This window comes from Apodemus sylvaticus, chromosome X, assembly GCF_947179515.1.
Source record: "Apodemus sylvaticus chromosome X, mApoSyl1.1, whole genome shotgun sequence".
In the NCBI taxonomy this organism is placed as follows: domain Eukaryota; kingdom Metazoa; phylum Chordata; class Mammalia; order Rodentia; family Muridae; genus Apodemus; species Apodemus sylvaticus.
Genome location: NC_067495.1, coordinates 102,858,879 through 102,875,827, shown reverse-complemented (window position 1 = coordinate 102,875,827; position 16,949 = coordinate 102,858,879). Strand labels below are relative to the sequence as shown.

Sequence of the window (16,949 nt, the reverse complement as noted above, 5' to 3'; positions counted from 1 at the left end):
AAATACATTTTACAAATCTATAGAAACTGCCATGTGAATTGCAATAAACACAACACTTTTCCCTTACTCCCTATATACACTTAGCCAAGATGTGATTTCTACCAAATAATCCTGAATCTTTAGTATATAACATAGAAAATGTATTCAAGGACATTTATTCAACTAAAATTATAGATATTCCTCATAACTTAAGGCTGCTGTGTAAATTTCAGATTATCTAACTTCTAGGATAATGTTATGTTTGCATTCTCATCAGAGTCAACTGAACCAAAGAGCTTATACTGTCTAAGGAAGGTAGTAGCATAGAGAGGTCAACCAACCCTTCAAAAACATAGTCAAACAGGGAACATGGTGACCGTTCCACCTACTCTTCCATTATCTTCCATTTGCAGTAAAGTGAAATGTCAAACTCTGCCAGAATCTGAAGGAACAGCATAAAAAGCCATCTCTTTATCTGAAAGGACCATGCCCATTATACCTTACGGACATGAACTTAGAGAATCATAAGCTATCAGAAAAGGAATGCATTTTAGAGAGCTCTTCATCTTTCTACTGATTGTACAGAGGAAACAAAGTTAGAGGGACAATGACGTCCTGGGGGGGTCATACAGCAAACTAATGGCAGATCCCTTTTGATGTCTTTCTTACCTGTTCACTTCACTCACTCAAAAACTCTTCCTGTCTTCTTAGTGAATCTATGTTCATTGTAGCCAGCAAGGCCAATGCGTTCTTTTAAAAGGATTTTTATTGCATTGATTTATTTTGTTGGAGGGCACTTCATGCATGTGGAGGTCAGAGAATAACAACTGGGAGTGATTTCTCTCTTTATACCATTTGGGTCATAGGAATGGAACTCAGGATGTCAGTCTTGGCAGAAAGCACCTCTAGCCACTGAACCATCTCACTGGCACCAAATGACTTTTAATCAGTGTGCTAGAAGTAGAGACAAATCAAAGGCTCACCTGATGATTTCTTAGTACCACTACTGTTTTTGTGACATTCTTCTATGTATAATCAATATTGTGTACATGTCTATACAGCCACTCTCCATTTTTTAAATTCTATTTTCCAAATAGAATTGAAAAGTGTTTGTGGGGGAGGTTGTTTGTTTTTAGTTTGGTTTTTGGTTTGGTTGTTTGGTTTCACTGGTTTATTTATTTATTTATTTATTTATTTATTTATTTATTTATTTATTTGTGTGTGTGTGTGTGTGTGTGTGTGTTATCCTTAAGAACTTTTCTTCTATCTCTAGTTCTTTTTCTAGTGACTTCACTTTGTTCTGTATTTTTGTCACTCCATAAAGGCAATGCTTTCTTGGCAATACTTAAACTGACTTCCTAGTCCTGATAGCTACATAAATACTGAAGATAAGAATTATTACATATATGTTTTAACTTTCAAAACTACTGGAGAAATTACCCTCAGAAAGTATCTTCAAATTTCCCCCATTCACTTTGTCTCTGTGTGTGAGTGTTGCCACAGTTTTGCTAGGTACTTGACAGTTTTGCTAATCTGAGTGATATTTATCCCCATTCACTGACAATCTGTGAATCTCAGCATATGTCCACATATTTACTGAAAGTTTGCCAGTCTTCTATGAATTTCCTGCACATATCCTCTAACTGGTTTTTTGAGGTGATGATTCTTACCACTGTGAGGAAATGTTAAATAAAAATGACCTTTGTGGAAGTAGATACAATGTGAAGTTTAACAAAATCCTGATGGATTGTGGTGAGTAGAAAATGATGAGTGGCCTTCTGCAATCAGGAAACCAGAGAGCCCTGAGTCTATTGGTCGCATTGATCTGAAATGGGGGCCACCCTACACCAGGAGCAACAGGCCTGGAGCTACCCCACTGTTTATCCTTGGCTGAAGTTTAAATTTTTTTCAAGATTTCGTGAGGAGCCCTAATTAAGGTTCCAAACATCTGGAGCTCAAGTCTGGCCTCTCACTTGCAAACATGTGTGGTCGGATGGAACAGAGATATGGGAAAATGGACTATCACTGTGCAGAGTTGCTTTGGGGCATTTAGAAGACATAGAGTGCACAGGTAAACGTGTCCTTAATGTTTCTTTGTGATCTCTAAGATTTCTGAGACTATTTATCAGTGTTACTGAAATGCACCAACCTGAATTTTATGAGTCAAGAGCAAGAATGTTATAATTTTGCAAACAGGTAAGGCCCATGCTCTTGACACAAGCTGTGGTCCTAAGTGCTTAAGGCCACAAAACCACTGCATCCTGTTTTGTCCCCCTCCCAGGCCTCTGAAGTTCCCAGGGCCAAGCAGGGTTGTTTAATGTGGCCTCAGCACTATTAACCATGTGGGACAACTCTCGGTCCGCTTTTGTGCAGATGTCAGAAAGATTTGAGACTGTTTTCCTTAGCTGAGCAGACAGCCCCATTTGGATTTCAAGCTGTTCCTCTCCAGCTGGGAGGGGAGCAGGAGATTGGATCAACTCCTGAGCAATGCTGCAGCTCCTGGCAGGCGCCTCCTGCCCTGAAGAGATATAAGCTACATAACTTGCTGGGCAGTGTGTACTTTCCTTTGCCAAAGGCCTCTTGAACTGACTGGGACATTTCCACAACACCTCACATGCCTACAAACAGGAATCTATCCTTTTTTGGCTGCAACTAGAGTGAACTGATGTCTTCAAATTATGCCATGCCTGGTTAAAAGCTTTAGCCAAATGTGGGGGAACTGCACTTTCTACATCTAAAGCATCGCTGTGTTTCTTTTCTTAGGGACTGTACTGCATCACTTGCTTAAATCCTGTTACACGGAAAGTTTTGCCTACCATAAAAATGGCAATTATTAAATGATGGCATATATGGCCTTGTGTTAAGTAAAAATTGTTGCCTTTAAAACAAAACTGGATATTTAAATTTACATTTAATATTTAACTTTCACATCTCTTTCATGGGAATAAGTTTTTGTTATCCAGAAGAAGCATTCTTTTGAGTTACTCTCTCCGTTTAATTTTTATTTTATGTTCCTGCCATTTGATTAACCAAAACATTTTACGTTGTCAGATTCATCCCCTTCATTTTACCTTTACAGGATTTGAAGCTGCTTCTGCATTATTGCTTATTGTTGCTTGTTACGGTGTATTCATCTGAAATTAGGAATACGAGTAGGTTGGCTGTTATTGTTGTTGTTGCTGTTGTTAATCTTATTTCAGTTTTACCTGTTTTCACAGATTTCTGGTGTTTATGTGCACCATGGTATAGTCCTCACTATCCACAGTATCTAAAGGATCACTAACATCAAACTTAACAAGATGGTGATGAAACAATAGAGAAGGTAGTAAGTTAAAGGCAGGAGTATGCAGGGTGCACGGGGAGGAAGGAGAGATTAACAAAGCAATTGACTAGTTCACAAGAAAGTGGAGAGATGTCTTTGTAGCCACAGCAGAAGTCAGCCTATACAAGGAATACCAGCCGTTCCCAGGAGAACAAGTTGATCAACTAGTGGGCAATGCATCAGGGTTCTGAACACCATGGCAAACATATTCTATGACAGGAGAAGCAGCAGTAGAAGGATGCACATTGACAAGAAGAACATGAGCCATTTGGGAAACTCTCACTTCGTAAACTCTCAAGCTGGGTAGGATATGACTTCCTAAAGGATAAAATGAATGAATTACCCTTACTTGGGGGAAATCCAAGCATTCTCTGTGAATGGCACACCAAACAGTAGCTTACTCAGGAAACCTAGCAGCCATTCCTGGTTTCTCAAGATAATCTGTTTCATAAAAGACTGAACGAATGAGTGTGTATAGTTCCAGTCGGGCTTAACATGTCCTGGGTTAGCTGTGAGATCTCTATAATGCCACACTGTCTCCTATGCAGAAAGCACACAGCAACACCACAACTGAGGATCTGATGCAGGCATTTCCTCATGTTCGTTGGATCTCACTGGTTGTTAGGGCTTCACATTCTGCTTCTTACTGTTTGCTTTCCCTAACTCCTCTGGGGTTTTTATTTTCCTTTGGCTTTTCTTTATTCTGGTCACTTCTTATTTTATACTTACAAGAGATTTTGTCACAAGAGTTTCCTTTAACTACCAGCACTCTGCTCTTCCACCAAGATAAGAGCATTCTTAAATCATGGTTTTTTTGACATTGACTCTCCTTGGCACCAACTTTTCCCTTAAAGCCTCTCAATCTTGTGCAAATTTGAAGAACTTCCATTTCACTTGTTTCTTCCCCTTGTTGGGGAGTAGGGGAAATCGAGTCTGAGCAGGGAAGTGTCTACTTGGTAGCAGTAGGGAAGGCAGGTTGGGCAGGCCCTTCAGTAGTAACATATGGTTATTTAAGTTCAGGGTAATTGATGATAAACTTAAAAGTTAGTGTCTGTGCTCTGGCTCAAGGTGCATTCTCATAGCCAAGCAGATGTTCACAGATGATCTTAATCATGTCTCTGATCATATTGGAACATGTATGGAGTTTATTTTTTTTTACTGGGAGGGAGACTCCCACTAAAAAGAAGCCATGAAGCTGAAGGGGTAGGTAAATAACATAGTTGTAAAGACAGAATGCTTTGGGTCTCTAAAGTCCTAAGTAGTCTAAGCCAACTACTGCTGTCTCCTCGAAGGGTTTTGGAATACTTCTAAGTAAAATGAGAACAATGGATTGTGGGATGGATCTCTAAGTACCTACCACTTCCCTTGATCTAACTTAATTAGACACACTCTGCTCTGAAGTTGTGTTTGCCCTGGAGTGTCTTATAGTGCTTTCTAGTATTTCGTTGAGATATGAAGAACAATTCTTGACAGTATCTAGCCTCTTGGGTGGCTTTCAGAAGCTGGCTCAATATGAAGTCACAGACAGTGGTGGTTTGGTTTGTTTGTTTGTTTGAGGGTACAGTAGTTCAAATCCAAGGCTCCACAAATGCAAAGCAAGTGTCCTTTATCATTGATTTATGTCTGCAACTGCCCAGCCCCAGCCATCGTTTCTTTCCTGCTGCTACCAGAGGCTCTTAACACTGAAGTTGAATTATTTAAAGATAGTCGCAGGGCTTGCTATATACAGTCTCTCCTGCCTTGCTTAGGAATCATTCTGTCTACAGTTTTAGTTTTGAAATTCACTCTTGCTTCAGCATAACCCCATTCTTGTAATGTTTGAATACATCTCTAACTGATGAAAAGTCCAAGAGTCATGATACTTATCTGAGTATTTGTAGGTACAAATTTGTCTTTAGAGATTACTCAGTATGGTGGTTCCTCAGAAAACTGGGCTTGTCACTTCCGGAGTATCCTGCTATACCACTCCTGGGCATATACCCAGAGGATTCTCCAGCGTGTAATAAGGATACATGCTCTACTATGTTCATAGCAGCCCTATGTGTAATAGCCAGAAGCTGGAAAGAACCCAGGTATCCCTCAACAGAAGAGTGGATGCAAAAAATGTGGTATATCTACACAATGGAGTACTATTCAGCCATTAGAAACAATGAATTCATGAAATTCTTAGACAAATGGATGGAGCTGGAGAACATCATACTAAGTGAGGTAACCCAGACTCAAAAGGTGAATCATGGTATGCACTCACTAATAAGTGGTTATTAACCTAGAAAACTGGAATACCCAAAACATAATCCACACATCAAATGAGGTACAAGGAGAAAGGAGGAGTGGCCCCTGGTTCTGGAAAGGCTCAGTGCAGCAGTATAGGGCAATAGCAGAATAGGGAAGTGGGAAGGGGGGATGGGGAAACAGGGGTAGGTAAGAGGGCTTATGGGACTTTTGGGGAGTGGGGAGCCAGGAAAGGAGAAATCATTTGAAATGTAAACAAAAAATATATCGAATAAAAAAATTTTTAAAAAAAAGATTATAGTAAGAAAATATAGAAAGATACTAGGATTCTAAGGCTAGAGGTGTGGTGGTTTGAAAGGGAGTAGATGCAAGACAGCATTTTGAGGCCCCAAGTTTTATTCAGAGCAAAGGAAGAAAAGAAGGAATGGCAGAAGGGAAGAGGATACTACCTGTCCTGGCTAATTTTATATCACCTCAGCACTAGCTGGCGTCATCAGAGAGGAGGGAACCTCAATTAAGAAAATGCCTCTGCACATCCTCGAGGAACACTCCTCCACTGCTGGTGGGGTTGCAAATTGGTACAACCACTCTGGAAATCAGTCTGGCGGTTCCTCCGAAAACTGGGCACATCACTTCCAGAAGATCCTGCTATACCACTCCTGGGCATATACCCAGAGGATTCCCCAGCATGTAATAAGGATATATGTTCCACTATGTTCATAGCAGCCCTATTTATAATAGCCAGAAGCTGGAAAGAACCCAGGTATCCCTCAACAGAAGAGTGGATGCAAAAAATGTGGTGTATCTACACAATGGAGTACTATTCAGCCATTAGAAACAATGAATTCATGAAATTCTTAGACAAATGGATGGAGCTGGAGAACATCATACTAAGTGAGGTAACCCAGACTCAAAAGATCAATCATGGTATGCACTCACTAATAAGTGGATATTAACCTAGAAATCTGGAATACCCAAAACATAATCCACACATCAAATGAGGTACAAGAAGAAAGGAGGAGTGGCCCCTTGTTCTGGAAAGACTCAGTGAAGCAGTATAGGGCAAAACCAGAACGGGGAAGTGGGAAGGGGTGGGCGGGAGGACAGGGGGAGAGAAGGGGGCTTATGGGACTTTCGGGGAGTAGGGAGCTAGAAAAGGGGAAACCATTGGAAATGTAAATTAAAAAATATATCGAATTAAAAAAAAAGAAAAGAAAATGCCTCTGTAAAATCTGGCTGCCTACAGGGCATTTTCTTAATTAGTGATTGCTGGTGTAGGACCTAGTCAATTGTGAATAGAGCCATTACTGGGCTGGTGGTCTTGACTTCTATAAGCAAGCAAACTAAGCATGCCATAGGCAGCACCTTCCATGGCCTCTGCACCAACTCTTTGCCTCCAGGTCACAACCCTGCTTGAGTTCCTGTTCTGACTTCCTCTGGTGCTGAACAGTGATAGAGAAGTGTAAGCCAAATAAACACTTTCCTCCTCAACTTGCTATTGGTCCTGTTGTTTCAGCACAGCAATAGAAATCCTAACTGGAACAGTACCCTGTAGGCTTAGATTTTTCTACACCTATTTTATTTTGGGTTCTCTAATGCTTCAACCTCCCTTCTAACTCACCAACTAGAGGTTGGGGAGAAAGACAGTTAATAGGAAAGGGGGTTCTTGGAACTGTTTAGAAATAGTTCTTTGCAGGCAATTCCACTTTTTGTCATCAGGATACCAGCAGTCCAGTCCAATAGCAAACACCAAACGTGAATTGAGCAATGGCTCAATCCAGCAAAAACCACAAGGCTCCACCAAATTGGCATGTGTCCATGGAAGAGGCAAGAATCAGCCAGAATAGCATGAGAATTTCGTTGGTTCCTTTCTCTCTAAGTCATGAAGACCAGCAAAGAAGCAAGAGAGGTGAAGTATTACACAGCATACAGAGAAGTGAAGCGCTGCACAAGTGACCTCTCTCTGTTTGCGGGGTTCCATTTATACTCTTTCCAAACATCATGTGCCACACTAAGGGTCCGCTCCAGAAAAACATCACATGCCCTTTCACGTGTCTGCTTCAGCAAAACATCTTCTCACAAGACAGCTTCCACCAGAACATCACATGATTCAACTAGGTCTCCAAAGAAAGCAGAAATTTCCACTTCACTCCCCAAGATATGTAACATGCTATTTCATCTTATATGTATGTATATCATGGGCATGTACAGAGAGTAGAAGAACAAATATATGATTTATATAATTACTAATAATTTGTTATCAAATATACATGCATCAAAGAAACATGCCTTTAATGCTAGGCATTGAGCCTAGTTAATTTATGTGTTCCAGATAAGCCCTATACTTTGACACTACATACCAACTCCCAAGTTACTTTTCATTAACTGAAGGGGTTGTTTAGTCAAAGGGTTTTAGAGACTCCAGGCTTAAATTATCTGTTTTCTACTCATGTCCCCTTTTTGCCCAAGAAAATTTTAACTCAGTCATCTATAATCTATAATCTCTAATCTAAAATCTATATTCTATATTCTATATATACGTTATATATCATATGTTATAAATTATGTATTATACATTATACATTATATGTTGTATATTATGTAATGTGTAATATATGATGTGTAATACATGGTATATGATTATATGTATATATTATATATAATATACAATCATGAAGACTCTTACCTTAAAACAATTCCTTATATATATTATTTCACTATTTATTAAAGATTAAAGCAAATTTGCAATAATAATTAGATGGGTTTGCTTGATTAGTTTTATATAAAAAGCAAATCTTTGCTGGATATTTGGTACTGCAGTATATATTATGATGAATGATTGTGAGGGACGATCTAGGTGAATGGTGTTTGGAAGACCCACCCTACCTGAGAGGTAGAATAAAAAGGAGGAGACAATCTGAGAATGAAGATTGTGGAAACAATGTGACCACCAACCTATTGTCCTTGCCTCCACACCCTCTCTACCATGAGAGACTGTACCCTTAGAACTGTAAGCCAAAATATGCCCTTCCCTAGTAATCAGACATGTAAATAATCTATAGAGCATCTTCAACGTTTTCTTTAGAGCTGATGGATATTTTAATTTTTAATTGTCAATGCTGAGAAAGGCCATTTCACATAAATAGTACAAAGAAGTGTGTGTACAGCCATTTCAAAGATTCTTGGAAATAATATCCTAATCCTAAGCCAAAATTCAATTAATAACCCTTTATGAAACTAAAGTCAGTAACTTAAGCATAAATTATAAAATCAAGCATTTTGCCACAGTAAATCCAAGGATGCATGCTGAAGAATGATGGTAAAATATTTAAAATCTTTGTGTCTTATAATTAAACCATTATGTAAGAACAAACACCTTTGTATGTATATGAGAACACTGCAATTCATAACATATAGTAATCGTGACCATGGGCTGAGGTGATTCAGAGAGCATCCATTGGCATTGTGTGGCATGCTCAAGACCTAGTGCAAGTGTTGTGTGTTCAGAATCTAGACTGTAGTGAAGGTGTGTTATCCACAAAGGTTAGTGCTGCTAGTGACATCTTAGATTAATTATGTATTTGATTCTGAATTAAATGTTTTTAGTCTTTATGAACTCATAAACCTTTTTCACTTTTGTCAGATTTTCCCAATCTCCACATTAAGTTACAACCCACCATTTGAGAAGCTGTGGCATAAACCATACTTAAACTTCGTCGTGGGTAGGGGGGGCAGTATACAAGCAAAAGAACTCGGTGTAAGAGAAAAATAGCAATCACCAGATTGTTTGTGCTTTCCATACAGAATAGTAACATAGCCAAACTTGAAGCCTCACCTGACAACTTCACATAAAGCAACATAGAGAAGTTAAAATAGGATAGAAAATATACTTTTTAAAGATTACAGAATCCTAATTGTCATCAGAGAGGCTTTACTCAGCAGCTGTTGGAAACCAATGCTGAGACTCAGACCCAAACATTAGGTGGAGCTTGAAGAAACCTTCAGAAGACAGAGAAAAGGGATTTTAGGATTCAGAGGTGTCAAGGACACCACAAGAAAACACAGAGAATCAACTAACCTGGGCTCAGAGTCAAGGAGATTGAACTGCCAACCAGGGGGCCTGCACAGGATTGGCCTATGCCTTCTATGTATATGTTACAGTTTTGTAGCTTAGACTTCTTGTAGAAATCCTATCAGTGAAAGCAGGGGTTGTCTCTGACTCTTTTGCTGGCTTCTGGAATCCTTTCCCTCATAGTAGGTTGCCTTGTTCAGCCTTAATATGATGGGAGGTGCCTAGTCTACTGCAACTTGATGTGCCATGTTTGATTGATATCCCTGGGAAGCCTGCCTTTTTTTTAATAGAAATGAAGGAGGGGGTAGATGGAAGTGGGGAAGATAGAAGGTAGAAACTGGGACTGGAAGGAGAGAAGGGAGAAGAAACTGTGGTCAGAAGGTAAAAACAAAATTAAAACCCATATGCCCATATACATAAAATTGTATATTCATTTATTTATTGAAAGATTATAGGATTTCAAGTTTGGGAAGGTTGGATCCAGCATCCATGTTACAAATTGTAATTTGAAAAAGACATTCAAGACAAATCTGGGAATATGCTTCCCATGTTAAATATGAAGGTGCTTCCTACAGCTGATAAACAACTTCAGCAAAGTGGCAGGTTATAAAATCAACTCAAGGAAATCAGAAGCCTTCCTATACTCAAAGGATAAGCAGGCTGAGAAAGAAATTAGGGAAATGACCCCCTTCACAATAGCCACAAACAGTATAAAGTATCTTGGGGTGACTCTTACCAAACATGTGAAAGATCTTTATGACAAGAATTTCAAGACTATGAAGAAGGAAATGAAAGAAGACCTCAAAAAATGGAAAAACCTCCCATGCTCATGGATCTGCAGGATTAATATAGTTAAAATGACCATTTTGCCAAAAGCACTATACAGATTCAATGCAATACCCATCAAAATCCCAACTCAATTCTTCACAGAGTTAGAAAGAGCAATTATCAAATTCATCTGGAACAACAAAAAACCCAGGATAGCTAAAACTATTCTCAGCAACAAAAGAAAATCTGGGGGAATCAGTATCCCTGACCTCAAGCAATACTACAGAGCAATAGTGTTAAAAACTGCATGGTATTGGTACAGTGACAGGCAGGAGGATCAATGGAACAGGATTGAAGATCCAGAAATGAACCCACACACCTATGGCCACTTGATCCTCGACAAAGGGGCTGAAAACATCCAATGGAAAAAAGATAGCCTTTTCAACAAATGGTGCTGGTTCAACTGGAGGTCAGCATGCAGAAGAATGCGAATTGATCCATCCTTGTCTCCTTGTACTAAGCTCAAATCCAAATGGATCAAGGACCTACACCTAAAGCCAGACACTCTGAAGCTAATAGAAAAAAAACTGGGGAAGACCCTTGAGGACATCGTTGCAGGGAGAAAGTTTCTGAACAGAACACCAATAGCGTATGCTCTAAGAGCAAGAATTGACAAATGGGACCTCATAAAATTACAAAGTTTCTGTAAGGCAAAGGACACCATCAAAAGGACAAATCGGCAACCAACAAATTGGGAAAAGTATCTGAAAGGTTAAGAGACGTCCTAGGGCTTCCTTCAAGTGACATAGCTGGGGCTCTGAACCAAGTATCTCATCCCCAAGCTTCTTGTTCTCCCTACTATGTCGAATGGTTCTTAAACCATGCCCATAATAATCACAACTCCCTGCCTCATCCACAGTGCTTAGACTATTGTGAATGGAAGAATACTTGGAGTGAAGAAAACATGCTTAGACACAGAACAGATGCTAACACTAACAAATCATTTGCCTTTCTTTTTCTACCCCAGTGAGTAGTAACTCATACAACTAGGACCGTATCGTATCATTGCGTTTTAAAAGATTTCCTATTATTTCTATTAAAGGCTAAATAAATGAATTTCGTGTTTAAGGAAAGCCTGGTTTTCCTTTGTGATGAGAAGTTTGGGGAGGGATCATATCACATCTTACAGTTCCCGTCATGTCTTTCCCTCTTTGCAGGCCACTCACTATATGGAATTCAGTGAAATGGACTTAAGAGTATGGAGATGAAATTACTGAATATGTGTCAGAGAAGTTATTTGATATCTATTTCAGAGGGGGATCATGTATTAATGGAAGTCTTCCAAGGATGCTCAACAAAATTAATTGCATAGCATCTTTCTTGCACACTAGTAAAAGTCAATGAGAAAATGTGCATCACTTTGCAGAAATTGGATTTACTGTCATCTTTTCAGAGGGGTTTTTATTTTAACAAATGTGACACCTGTCCAATTATTTAATGACCTCTTCCAGTTAAAAAAATTACAAAGGTGGATATCCTAGGCTAGATTCTCTATTTCATTTTCCTCATTGCATAATGTGTGGTTCCTCTAGACAAACATTTATGAAAGTGTTCAGGGAACTAAATATTGGTGTAGACACTGTGGGCAGTACAAATATATTACAAGCACCAAGCCTTTCCTGGTGAAGAGACGGTGCTTACCTACCTGGTAATGTAGATGGTTAGAAGTCTTAAAGCACAGAACACAAGACCCCCTAAAGCAGAGAGATTTGTACAATACGGCATAGTATGGTATGATTAAGAAACTCTTTAAGAAGGTTGAGGTGGTAGGAGGAAAATAGGATGGATTGAAATGAAAAGACATACAAGGACAAATACTAGGCTCCTTGTTTGTTGGGTGGCATGTCCAAAGCCTGTAATGTAGAGAAAGTGAGGTTTACAATGTCTGGGGTTCAGATGCTAAATTTCTCTGAATGAGTCCACCTTATATTAGAACACACATATACATTCACCTGAACTAGTGACGTGGTGGAGCTTGGCTTCTATGTAGATGAATGTGTCATGTTTTTACACTTTCAGTGCTCTGAAAATGACTGCTAGTTCCTTTCCCTTACATTCCTCTCACCTCTTCAATGCATTGTATAGTTGCCACTGATCCCATTCCTCAAGACAAGTGGAATCCACATCACTGAGGTAGACTGGGAGGTAGCCTTTCTCTGTGGAACACTTAAACCGCCCAAAGATTTTCTGTGGTATCCAAGGAGGAAGAACAACTCAATGGTTTCTCCAAAGCCATCTGTTTCCTATTCAATGAATTTTGTTGTAGAGTTGTTGAATAAAAAATAGAGCTTGGAGCATCGTGGGGGTCTCTTTTCATATGAAACAGATTTTAGAGTTTGGTTCTGTGGAAAAAGTCAACCAAGTACATTAGTCCCCTTGTGACACTAATGTGGTCCGTAACCACAGCAAGAACATACTGTAGAGTTACTATTTTATTTTTGAAAAAAAAATCAAAAGAAATGCTCATTTCTTCAGCATACAGGAAGATTAATGTATATGATTTATTATCATTCATATCAAGGAAATAATGGTTTCTGTCCCTGTGCATGTGTTTGCTCATTCAAGTAATTGTAGAGACTTGACTTTCTCCTGCTTTAGTTGGATTCCCTCACAGAGCTGACACGAGTCAATGATTTCTGTCCCTTTCCCATGTTGCTGGGACAAATGCCAATAAAGCTACAAGCAAAGAAGCGAGCTATAAAGAAACATGCTATGGAGCACGAAACGGAATAAGAGGTAACCAGGGTTCAGGAGCCAGGTTTCCCCAGAGAGAGACAAAATGAAAGCAAACAAAAAGAAGACACAGGTCGAAACACGTTCCCCAGACAGGGGCCTCTTTGCCATAATAATGGAGCCTCAAATCTCATAAAGCTCAATGAAGGGAAGAAGCCAAAAGTTAAACATAAGAAGTCTTTGTAATACAATTGAAGAATTATTAACCAAGCATACAGTGAAAAAGCCACATATACGGTGAACAACATTTGTTATTCTTAAAAACCTATTTAGGCACTCCGTGAACTAAAATATGTTCCCAAACCTGTCTAGCCACATAGATCCTAATATTACTCTCCCAAGCCACAGAGGTACCAAAAAGAACTCAGGAGAAAGCAGAGGGAGGCTTAGCAGTGGGAAATCCCACAGAGGCTCAAAGTGCCTACCATGGGCTTTTTGAAGCCTGTGACAGAGAGTTGAGTGACCTAGTAAAATTTGTTATCAAAAAGCTGTGGCTCCAGTTATTTGTCCAGAATAATTTAACTTCTTCCTGAGTTTCATGCTTTTAATAAAATTTAAGGAATATTGAGCCCCAATAACAGGAAGGACTTCCCAGCTCCACTCCTATAAGGATAAAGAGCTTGATCCCTTCTTCCCCTATTTACAACCATACGACCAGCCCATGGTCATAGTTGGACTTGCTCAGTCACTGCTTCCATGAAGTCAGCAAGATTGAAAACAGGAATGTGAGCCAAGCCTGAAATCTGCATTTAGTATTCTCAGCAGCCTCACTTTGCAGACTCCCTCCTCTACCCCCTACTAAACTGCTGCTTCTCCCATCAGCAGCTAGCCTCACAACTCACAATGCTGCCTGCCTGCCTGCCTATCAGGAATTTCAGGTCAATGACAACCTTCTGAGATAAGGGGCTCTGACAGCTGATCTCAACTGAGGTGATAATATTTTCTGCCATGCTCCCTGGGTGGCCCTGAACCACTCACCTGGTGAACCTGCTGCCCTAACTTGCACACCTGTAGCTCAGGCCAGAGTGGCCCTTGGTCCTCATCAGTAGAAAAAAAAAACAGTTTGGAAGAAATATGACACAAAACAAACTCAGCCTGGGAACTTGGCACCCGTTTCCAAATTGGAAGTTCTCAAATATCCCTTGTCCCCTTCCTGAAATGTTTACCATATGAAAACACAGAGGACATTTAAACAAACAGGACAGATGTCCAGGCAGAAGGCCACCTTAGGAATAATATAGCCTAAACTTTGTATCTTATGTAGAGAGGCCAAGGCCTAAGCTGGAAATGAGATTTAAACTCTGAAGAAGGTTTTTTTTTTTCTTTCCACCATTTTTTTTAATTTTCTAAATTCTTTGTTTACATTCCAAACACGTTCCCTTTTCCCAGTTCGCCCCTCCCCATATGTCCCATAAGCCTTCTCTCCAACCATTCTCCAATAACCTCCCTCCTTTTCTCTGTCCTGGTACTCCCCTACAATGCTGGATCAGGCCTTTCCAGGATCAGGGCCCTCTCCCTACTTCTTCATGGGAGTCATTTTATAATGCTAATTGTGTCTTGGGTATTCAGGGCTTCTGGGCTAATTAATATCCACTTATCAGAGATTGCATTCCATGTGTATTCTTTTGTGATTGGGTTACCTCACTTAGGATGATATTTTCCAGATCAAACCATTTGCCTAAAAATTTTGTGAATTAATTGTTTCTAATTGCTGAGTAGTATTCCATTGTGTAAATATACCACATTTTCTGTATCCTTTCCTCCATTGAGGGATATCTGGGTTCTTTCCAGCTTCTGGCTATTATAAATAAGGCTGCTATGAACATAGTGGAGCATGTGTCCTTATTGCATGCCGGGGAATTATCTGGGTATATGCCCAGGAGAGGTATAGCAGCGTCCTCCGGAAGTGTCATATTCAGTTTTCAGACTGATTTCCAGAGTGGTTGTACCATTTTGCAATCACCTTAGTCATTCTGACTGATGTGAGGTTAAATCTCAGGGTTGTTTTGATTTGCATTTCCCTAATGACTAATGATGTTGAGCATTTCTTAAGGTGCTTCTCAGCCATCCGAATTTCTTCAGGTGAAAATTCTTTGTTTAGATCTGCACCCCATTTTTAATAGGGTTATTTGGTTCCCTGGGGTCTAACTTCTTGAGTTCTTTGTATATATTGGATATTAGCCCTCTATCAGATGTAGGGTTTGTGAAGATCTTGTCCTAGTTTGTTGGTTGCCGTTTTGTCCTTTTGACAGTGTCCTTTGCCTTACAGAAACTTTGTAATTTTATGAGATCCCATTTGTCAATTCTTGATCTTAGAGCATAAACTATTGGTGTTCTGTTCAGGAACTTTTCCCCTGTGCCCATGTTCTCAAGGGTCTTCCCCAGTTTCTTTTCTATTAGTTTCAGTGTGTCAGGTTTTATGTGGAGGTCCTTGATCCACTTGGAGTTGAGCTTAGTACAAGGAGATAAGAATGGATCAATTCGCATTCTTCTGCATGCTGACCTCCAGTTGAACCAGCACCATTTGTTGAAAAGGCTATCTTTTTTCCACTGGATGTTTTCCGCTCCTTTGTTGAAGATCGAGTGACCATAGGTGTGTGGATTCATTTCTGGGTCTTCAATTCGATTCGATTGGTCCACCTGCCTGTCACTGTGCCAATACCATGCAGTTTTTAACATTATTGCTCTGTAGTATTGCTTGAGGTCAGGGATACTGATTTCCCCAGAAGCTCTTTTACTGTTGAGAATAGTTTTACCTATCCTGGGTTTTTTGTTATTCCAGATGAATTTGAGAATTGCTTTTTCTAACACTAAGAACTGAGATGGGATTTTCATGGGGATTGTGTTGAATCTGTGTATTGCTTTTGGCAAGATGGCCATTTTAACTATATTAATCCTGCCAATCCAAGAGCATGGAAGATTTTTCCGTTTTCTGAGGTCTTCTTCGATTTCCTTCTTCAGAGACCTAAAGTTCTTCTCATACAGATCATTTATTTGTTTGGTTAGAGTCACACCAAGATACTTTATATTGTTTGTGGCTATTGTAAAGGGTGTCATTTCCCTAACTTCTTTCTCTGCCTGTTTATCCTTTGAGTATAGGAAGGCTACTGATTTGCTTGAGTTGATTTTATAACCAGCCACTTTGCTGAAGTTGTTTATCAGCTGTAGAAGTTCTCTGGTGGAGTTTTTTGGGTCACATAAGTATACTATAATATCATCTGCAAATAGTGATGATTTGATTTCTTCTTTTCCAATTTGTATCCCTTTGACCTCCTTATGCTGTCTAATTGCTCTAGCAAGAACTACAAGTACTATATTGAAAAGATATGGAGAGAGGGGGCAGCCTTGTCTAGTCCCTGGATTTTAGTGGGATTGCTTCAAGTTTCTCTCCATTTAGTTTGATGTTGGCTACAGGTTTGCTGTATATTGCTTTAACGATGTTTAGGTATGGACCTTGAATTCCTGTTCTTTCCAAGACTTTCAGTATGAAAGGATGCTGAATTTTGTCAAATCCTTTTTCAGCATCTAATGAAACGTTCATGTGGTTTTTTTCTATGAGTTTGTTTATGTAGTGGATTGCATTGAGGTGCTGAGGAAAAGGTATATTCTTTTGCTTTAGGATGAAATGTTCTATATATATCTGTTAACTCTAATTGGTCCAAAGCTTCAATTAGTTTCACTGTGTCCCTGTTTAGTTTCTATTTTCCTGATTGGTCCATTGAGGAGAGTGGAGTGTTGAGGTCACCCACAATTATTGTGTTAGTTGCAATGTGTGCTTTGAGC

General features: G+C 39.5%; 1 protein-coding gene across 1 annotated transcript in view; it reads left to right on the top strand.

The window, feature by feature from the left end:
• Col4a6 (collagen type IV alpha 6 chain) overlaps positions 1–16,949 on the top strand; it is a 334,867-nt gene that overhangs the window by 157,037 nt on the left and 160,881 nt on the right. The gene's annotated exons all lie outside the window — the stretch shown is intronic.